This window comes from Leptidea sinapis, chromosome 10 (assembly GCF_905404315.1).
Source record: "Leptidea sinapis chromosome 10, ilLepSina1.1, whole genome shotgun sequence".
In the NCBI taxonomy this organism is placed as follows: Eukaryota; Metazoa; Arthropoda; class Insecta; order Lepidoptera; family Pieridae; genus Leptidea; species Leptidea sinapis.
Window position 1 is genome coordinate 6083092 of NC_066274.1, and position 10018 is coordinate 6093109.

Genomic DNA, 10018 nt, shown 5'->3' on the forward strand with positions numbered 1-10018 from the left:
AATTGTGCTATGCATCTACCAAGTGTTGAGAACTTTGTTACCACGAATCATCTCATTTACATTCTTTAATAAATAAAAAGCATCGTTAATCAGCAAGTTGCAAAAAGTATCTTTCAAATAATATCTTTCAATTGTGTTGTAGGTTTAGACCATTATTTTCTATATAAGAATGAAAAACAAACAGTAGTATGAGCCCATTATGTAGCTAGGAGATTATATAATTTATTTATATGTATTTCGGTTCATTTCTTATAATTTATATCACAATATCAAAGGTTATCGTTGTAATACTAGTCTCCGTAAGCACTATACTTCGTTCTTCGTATAATATAATTTTAAATGATAACATAGTAATATTTCTGCAATAAAATGCTTTTTTTATTTATTATTGTACTAGCAAACCAATTAACTAATTTGAACAGCCTGGAAGCTCCCAAGGGTATGAAAGTTTCGTTCCTGGAGCCGCTAGGGTTTTATGTGGAATGGGAACTGGTTCCTAGAACTATTGAGGATCGCATCTCTGGATATAAGGTAGGCTAAGAATATAATTAAACCTTTTATTAAATTGGATAAGAGTGGACTATTTTTATACATACCTAGCGGATATTGAGAAAATGTGACTAAAAATATTAGTAATAGTAGGGACAACTTTCTCACCTCTGTATCCGTCTACTTAGTCAGTCTGACTTAAATATTTCTGGTTATATTAATACTAGTGGTCGCACAAAGCTCGGAATTTGACCAAAATTTATATTTAAATTATTCAGTTTGAACTTTATAAGGGTTTATTTGTGAAATCCCTCTATAATGTATGTGTGTGTAACTTCGTTGTGTGTCATTCAAGCGGTGGAGTGTGTAATATTTATTTCAATAAATTAAATGTATTTATAAGGCATTTTATATAAATAATTGCTGTATGCACTTCTTTTACCTATTTATTTAATGTTATATTTAAAAATGTGTTGTTTCTTTAAAATTTACGTGTATGTGTGTACTGTCTGGGTGTGTGTGTCAGTACAAAAAACGTTTAACATCATTTGAAATTTTATCGTTTTCGCAATCACACGTTCTTACTACACACCTGCAATTTTTTATTTACTGATTTTCTAATACGTTTTATTATTAAGCCCAGGATGGTTGTTATACGCCTACAAACGATAACAGTACAAATCACTACCTATTATGCCTTTGTCTATAACAATATTCTTTTTTTTAGTTCTTAGACACCAATTCTATGATCATTTAAATTTTAGTTTGCCTGACTTGCTGATTTTTTTATTTCTATCCCGTGGTCTTGCACACGCAGCTTGTCTCTCTCCTGTCCTAAACCAGACTTTACTGACCTGTCGAAAAGTCCTGACAAAAGCCTGACATTTCGATAAAATTCCGAACTTTTAAGTTTGTCTCGTTGAAATTTCGTTTCAAGTTAAGAATAAAGTTTTATTTGATATTAGTTAATACGTAGTTTTATTACTATATTCCATCTAATTTAAAGTATAATACGGAGAAGAAAGAGAGCCGCACATAAACCGGACTAGAGTTTAAAAGTCCGAACAAGCCCGGAATAATCCGGACGGATGGGTAAACGAGCAAACCCATGATGCCACAATATGGGCTCGCTCGTCACTTTGTCTGTCCTAATGAGTAGTTATTTATTTAAAATACAAAGTTCACAATATGAATGAGCATGGGGTTGACTTGGTGGTAGGGCTACCATCCGTCTAGATTATTCCGGGCATGACCGGACTTTTGAACTCGACGTCCGGATTTTGTCCATCTCTCTTACTTATCGGGATTTTATTTTAAATTAGATGGAATATAGTTATAAAAGTACGTATTAATATATGTTATGTTAATAATATATAAATATTATATAATATATATAAATAATACTGAACGAGTTTAAAATTAGAGTAGTTGTTGTATGTTCTAGTAATAGTAATTAGTATAGTAATAATCTAGTATAGTAAGTATAGATTGTTAGTAGTAGCTCTAAGATTATGTTTATATTTATTTAAATACTTAAATTTTAGTCAAGCCTCGATCGCAATAGGTCACTCTGTAAGAATAGGGGCTTTATTGGTTAAATAAATAAAAAAAAAAATTATCATAAAATGTGATCAGTTACAAATCTATCCCGTCTGTTCTGATATTAATGTGCTTGTTTTGTTTTTACTCACGTGTAAGTATTTTTAGGTTAAACTATGGAAGATTAATGAAGAAATCTCCCGAAACTTTAAACTGTTATTTGGTGAACAAGTCCCAGGATTAGAAAAGAAAGATGTATCACAAGAGGTAGGAATGTTTCTTTTGGATAAACATGGGAAAACACGAGGCATTATTTACTTACTGGAAGGAATAACAGGATAAATCGTTAACGAGCTATGAGTTAGGTTTGAGTGATAAGTTATCACCAACATACGAATGTGTTTTTCTTTTTATGCTGAAATTGAAAATATCGTGCTTTACTTTTTTTATTTCATTTCATATCAACAGAGAACATTGAAGTAAGTATTCTCTATAATTATTATTGACCGCTGTATTAGAGGTGTAGCGTACACATTAAAATATAACTGAGGAATGTGTATTTATACGTAGAAATACACACAAATAAAGCCTTAGCAAAAACAATATTAAATTTAATTACATCAAATTAGCAATAACACGGCCGAAGAAACAACAAATTGAATAATAGATCAAAACTTGAATATACTTGAGTCAGTTATTGACAATATCTGTACAGTGTACAGTGGTGTACAGTCTGCATAGTAACTGTGTATTTCTAACAATATTATTTAACAAAAAAATTTCATGACTATTTCGATGACTTTAGGTCTTTACAAGTTTTAAAGGGGTTTGAAGAAATGCTAACCTGCGGGCCTACCATGAACTATTATTGCGATTCAATTGACATCCTAAAATGAACTGCTTTATCATTTCGTACCACGACGTGATTAGACCTATCTAATTTAGGTTGACGTCAAATCAACTGAATAAATCGCAATGATGTCAATTGAATGTCAAAAATAATATCAATTTAATCGCAAACTGATTTAGTTCGTTCATTCATTCGTACTATGAGGTAATATTTCAACCTAAACTGGAGAGCTTATGAGACAAAGTGGGCGAGTCGAACAAAGTTCCTACTTCCTTAGATTAAAGTAATCGTTTTGTTCATAACTTTTAAAAAATAGTGACAACATACAGAAAAGAAAAAATTTATTGATGAATGATGAGATGAGAATACTTTATCGGACTTATTTGAAAAAAAAAAATACTGAAAAGAAAATACTAAAGACGAGGCAGTAAGAGCCCGTTATAACTTTAGCCTGTTCGCAAAAACGAATTAAAAAAAATGTACTCGGTGGTCCTGTCAAATCAAACATCAATGGAGGTGCGTTCATAACTCGCTATTTTTACGAAAACATTTCAGCAAACATTTAATTTGTGATTCAAAAAACTATATTTATTTATATTACTATTATTAGTACAAAAAAGTATAATGGTTTATAATTTGACGCTATAAAGCGCAATTTTAAAATGTATTTTTAGTATTTTATACGCAAAAAAACCGCTAAAATCATATCAATTTAGGTTTCGAAACGCAACGCATATGTTGAGTAAGAGAGACAAACTGCAACGACTGTAGAGCGTCATCTCTTTTTCACACCGCGGACCACAGACAAATTTATTTCGTTCATTCTTCAAAAGCGATCCAAGCGCCATTCAGTAAAAGGCACTTCATGGTAGTAATTTTAGTGATTCAGTTTAGGTACCTAAACTGAACTGCATCGGAATCGCATCGCTTATTAAAAGTTGATGGTAGGCCCTCTGGTTTTAAATTGACTACATGTGGGTATATTTGTAAGGATAGTGGGTGGGAAAGGTCCAATTAGGCCTCGCTCCAGATGAACTACAAAGGGCTAGCTCTAGAATACCAAGAACGAGAGTGCTTGTAAGGGTTGTGTCTAGAATGTCCTAAAATATTAGTTATACAGGAAAAGATTGGATTTTCATTTTCCACGATCGGACTTACTTCGCTGGCTTTTACCAACTGCATAAACTCTTTACAGACAGATCTTTAGGCAGTCAAGCGTTTATGGGACGAGGCGTTAAGTAAGATTTAGCTTATAACGAATTTTTAATTTATAATAGCACTAATTTACAGCAGTTTGAAAACCACTACACTCCGAAGAACGAACCGACAGTATTCGATGTAACTAATGGTTATCTTAAAGCCATAAAGATTAAGGATATCAAAGAAGAGACACTATATGAAGTCCGCGTTGCTGCCGTGAGAGGCTCAGAAATTGGTCCCATGTCGGACCCGTTGAGAGTCAAAGTCATATTCCGGAACACAACTACTGTGATGCTCGCCAAAAGAAGCTTAAATTATTGTGAGCTATCAACATTAAACGGTCTTGGTGATCGTTCAGTAAATAAGGACGATGCCACGTTATATCACACTCGTTTGTAGATGGGGTCGAGGACACTCATTGTAAATTTATTAATCAGGCATTATATACAAACGACATTCACTTGTAAATTTATAAATGAGACCGAGGTTATTATATACAGGCGACACCTACTTGTAAATTTATTAATGATGCCGAGGTTATTATATACAGGCGACACCTACTTGTAAATTTATAAATGAGGCCGATGTTATCATATACAAACGACACCTATTTGTAAATTTATTAATGAGACCGAGGTTATTATATACCGGAGACACCTACTTGTAAATTTATTAATGATGCTGAGGTTATTATATACAGGCGACACCTACTTGTAAATTTATTAATGAGACCGAGGTTATTATATATAGGCGACACCTACTTGTAAATTTATTAATGATGCCGAGGTTTTTATATACAGGCGACACCTACTTGTAAATTTATTAATGATGCCGAGGTTATTATATACAGGCGACACCTACTTGTAAATTTATTAATGATGCCGAGGTTATTATATACAGGCGACACCTACTTGTAAATTTATAAATGAGACCGAGGTTATTATATACGGCGACACCAACTTGTAAATTTATTAATGATGCCGAGGTTATTATATACAGGCGACACCTACTTGTAAATTTATTAATGATGCCGAGGTTATTATATACAGGCGACACCTACTTGTAAATTTGTAAATGAGACCGAGGTTATTATATACAGGCGACACCTACTCGTAAATTTATTAATGATGCCGAGGTTATTATATACAGGCGACACCTACTTGTAAATTTATTAATGATGCCGAGGTTATTATATACAGGCGACACCTACTTGTAAATTTATTAATGATGCCGAGGTTATTATATACAGGCGACACCTACTTGTAAATTTATAAATGAGACCGAGGTTATTATATACGGCGACACCTACTTGTAAATTTATTAATGATGCCGAGGTTATTATATACAGGCGACACCTACTTGTAAATTTATAAATGAGACCGAGGTTATTATATACAGGCGACACCTACTTGTAAATTTATTAATGATGCCGAGGTTATTATATACAGGCGACACCTACTTGTAAATTTATTAATGAGACCGAGGTTATTATATACAGGCGACACCTACTCGTAAATTTATTAATGATTCCGAGGTTATTATATACAGGCGACACCTACTTGTAAATTTATTAATGATGCCGAGGTTATAATATACGGCGACACCTACTTGTAAATTTATTAATGATGCCGAGGTTATTATATACAGGCGACACCTACTTGTAAATTTATTAATGATGCCGAGGTTATTATATACAGGCGACACCTACTTGTAAATTTATAAATGAGGCCGATGTTATCATATACAAACGACACCTATTTGTAAATTTATTAATGAGACCGAGGTTATTATATAACGGAGACACCTACTTGTAAATTTATTAATGATGCTGAGGTTATTATATACAGGCGACACCTACTTGTAAATTTATTAATGAGACCGAGGTTATTATATATAGGCGACACCTACTTGTAAATTTATTAATGATGCCGAGGTTTTTATATACAGGCGACACCTACTTGTAAATTTATTAATGATGCCGAGGTTATTATATACAGGCGACACCTACTTGTAAATTTATTAATGATGCCGAGGTTATTATATACAGGCGACACCTACTTGTAAATTTATAAATGAGACCGAGGTTATTATATACGGCGACACCTACTTGTAAATTTATTAATGATGCCGAGGTTATTATATACAGGCGACACCTACTTGTAAATTTATTAATGATGCCGAGGTTATTATATACAGGCGACACCTACTTGTAAATTTGTAAATGAGACCGAGGTTATTATATACAGGCGACACCTACTCGTAAATTTATTAATGATGCCGAGGTTATTATATACAGGCGACACCTACTTGTAAATTTATTAATGATGCCGAGGTTATTATATACAGGCGACACCTACTTGTAAATTTATTAATGATGCCGAGGTTATTATATACAGGCGACACCTACTTGTAAATTTATAAATGAGACCGAGGTTATTATATACGGCGACACCTACTTGTAAATTTATTAATGATGCCGAGGTTATTATATACAGGCGACACCTACTTGTAAATTTATAAATGAGACCGAGGTTATTATATACAGGCGACACCTACTTGTAAATTTATTAATGATGCCGAGGTTATTATATACAGGCGACACCTACTTGTAAATTTATTAATGAGACCGAGGTTATTATATACAGGCGACACCTACTCGTAAATTTATTAATGATTCCGAGGTTATTATATACAGGCGACACCTACTTGTAAATTTATTAATGATGCCGAGGTTATAATATACGGCGACACCTACTTGTAAATTTATTAATGATGCCGAGGTTATTATATACAGGCGACACCTACTTGTAACTTTATTAATAATGCCGAGGTTATTATATACAGGCGACACCTACTTGTAAATTTATTAATGATGCCGAGGTTATTATATACAGGCGACACCTACTTGTAAATTTATTAATGAAACCGAGGTTATTATATACAGGCGACACCTACTCGTAAATTTAAAATGATGCCGAGGTTATTATATACAGGCGACACCTACTTGTAAATTTATAAATGAGGCCGATGTTATTATATACAAACGACACCTATTTGTAAATTTATTAATGAGACCGAGGTTATTATATACAAGCGACACCTACTTGTAAATTTATTAATGATGCCGAGGTTATTATATACAGGCGACACCTACTTGTAAATTTATAAATGAGGCCGATGTTATCATATACAAACGACACCTATTTGTAAATTTATTAATGATGCTGAGGTTATTATATACAGGCGACACCTACTTGTAAATTTATTAATGAGACCGAGGTTATTATAAACAGGCGACACCTACTTGTAAATTTATTAATGATGCCGAGGTTATTATGTACAGGCGACATTCACTTTTAAATTTATTTATCAGGCCAAACCATACCTACTTGTAAATTTATTTATGATACCAAACGACACTCACGAGGTTATGATATGATATGCAAAAAACAATACTTTTAAATGATAAAAAAATGTGTTTTAGAATATGCCATGTTGTAAGAAAACTTTGACTATAAATAATGATTCGTAATATATTTTTGTTTCACTGTAATAAACCCAATCATTAAATAATATCATGGGAGTAACTGCTTTTATAAAAATGTCGCAAATAGTCTTCGAACCATGTGTCATGCCCGTGCTCACCGATAGAACAGAACAAGAAACTATGACTCAGAAATATGCAAATAGGTTCTGACTACCACAGAGGGGTACGGAAAGAGCAGTGATCGGAATGACCCTGTATGACATTAAAGCATTAATGGATTTGCAGTTGGTCTGAAAAGGCGTCATAGCTATCATGATGAAGAAAAAGTGTATGCGGGTGGGGATGGAACCTTGCGAGAATGGACAAGAGCCACTTGCAAATACGGGATACTAGAGGGCGCGACAGAACACCACAGTGCTTGGTGGACGACATCCAACGACATGGAGGTTGGATGAGATAGAATAAGGTTGCCAGCAATAGAAGTTAAAGAACAAGGCCTACTTTCCAATATTGGAAAGCCCGCCTAAAGGCCATGATGACTATGAGCAGAAGATTCTGATTTGTATTTCATTTTCTCATTACTCATCCGATACAGAATAGTAAAGTACCATTTTTGCCTTGACTTATTTTTTTTTTTAGAAAATGTAAGTAGAACACAAGTCAATATTAAGCTTAAAGCATGGCAATCATCTATTTATATATAACATTTAATATATCATCATAAATACGTTTGAAATGTAGATACTTACCTATGAGATTCAAATTCATAAAAATATAATATCTTTATTCAAAATAAGATTACTGTCAAATCATTTAATTTGCGTCAAAATATTCCACACATTTAAAAATGCCTACGTGTGACATTCAGAAAGTTTCAACCGGTGATTACCTACGTACGATAAAATATACGTCTGCACCCCTAAAATCGTTCCAATACGATCGCGAGACGTAGGTATGATAGGTCAATTATTAACTAAGTACTTTATTAATACTTTTATCAAAAAAGTACATTTTATCTGACAAAAAAAATGTTTCAATACTTCAGTTTAAAAAGGCAATTTTGTATTATAACCCAATTTATTATTTTAATTTATTTTTAATGTTAATATTATATAATATTATTTAAATAATATTATAATTTTTCTTATTTGCAATTCGAACTGAGTAAGAAGTATAGTCTTCGGTACCATAGACAACACAGATAAATAATGACAGTGGTCAGCTAGTAGGTACCTAAAATACTTGAGAGTCAGTTGCGATTTTTTTTCTCTTTTGTTTCATTTTAGTTCTGATTTTAATTATAACCACCTACCTATCTAAACATATAAATAAAATTGGAGTGTCTGTTTGTAATATTTAAATATATTTTTTTTGTATTCATATGAATATATTATGTATATACGGTACATACACTAAAATAACATTTTTTACAATTTGTTTGTCTGTCTGTTTGTTCCGGCTAATCTCTGAAATGGCTGGACCGATCTTGACGGGACTTATATTGGCAGGTAGCTGATGTAATAAGGAGTAACTTAGGCTATTTATTTTAGAAATAATAAAGTAATGTTGCAATGTCTAAGAAACGGTCTAACTATAAATATAATTTATATGGCAAAACAACGTTTGCCGGGTGAGCTAGTAATAAATAATATTATACTGTCGTTATTTAAATCTATAGCCCTCAGTGGGTTTTCGAGTAAATAAATACAAAGTAATGTGATATTAAATGTGACGATTGTTCGTCAATGGTTGGGGAAGTACCTACTACAACACATCACACATAGACGTAACAAGTCAACCCGGATGTGAGTTTGAGATTCTACGAAGAATGTTGTAGGTAGGTAGGTACGTCAGTGTTACTAAATGTAGGTAGTTATGATACTAATATAATAGCCTACTATCTGATAAGTAGGTACTATTTAAAAATTAAAAGTAAGTAATAATTTTGAGGAGGACTTTCGGTACTATTATTTATCTTATACTAAAATGCTCTATTAATAGTTATAATATCCGGTCATTTGGTTGCTTGTCATGGAATTACGCATACAATAGTGTAAATAATGATGAATAAAATAGAAGGTAATTTGTATGTGAATTGGTATAGGTATTAGGTATACCTATACCTAACTAGTTATCTTCGAACAAAAAATTGTACAATTAATAATAACCTCTGAAGCTAATTTTGCATTGTATTACCTACCTATTTTTTTTTAATTCTTAATATTGCAGACGTTATGGAAAGTTCGTTACCAATTTTAATTACTTATTATATTTATAAACTACTAGCTGAGCAAAATATTTGAAATAAACACTTCACACTGCCTAAGTGAGAGTTGACACTCGAGAGTCGAGACCCAATAAGTACCTAATCGGGTGTCTTGTGGGAATCTAATACCTACCTATCTATATAATTTACTACGTAACTTAGTTAATAGCCAATAGCCATATTTAAT

General features: G+C 32.5%; 1 long non-coding RNA gene across 1 annotated transcript; it reads left to right on the top strand.

The window, feature by feature from the left end:
• Nucleotides 1-298: 298 nt before the first annotated feature.
• Nucleotides 299-7612, top strand: LOC126966423 (uncharacterized). The gene is made up of 10 exons (XR_007729731.1): nt 299-531; nt 2197-2295; nt 4169-4614; nt 4765-4814; nt 5164-5562; nt 5712-5861; nt 5962-6260; nt 6361-6659; nt 6909-7008; nt 7058-7612. It is a non-coding gene; the product is annotated as an uncharacterized LOC126966423 (long non-coding RNA).
• Nucleotides 7613-10018: the final 2406 nt, after the last annotated feature.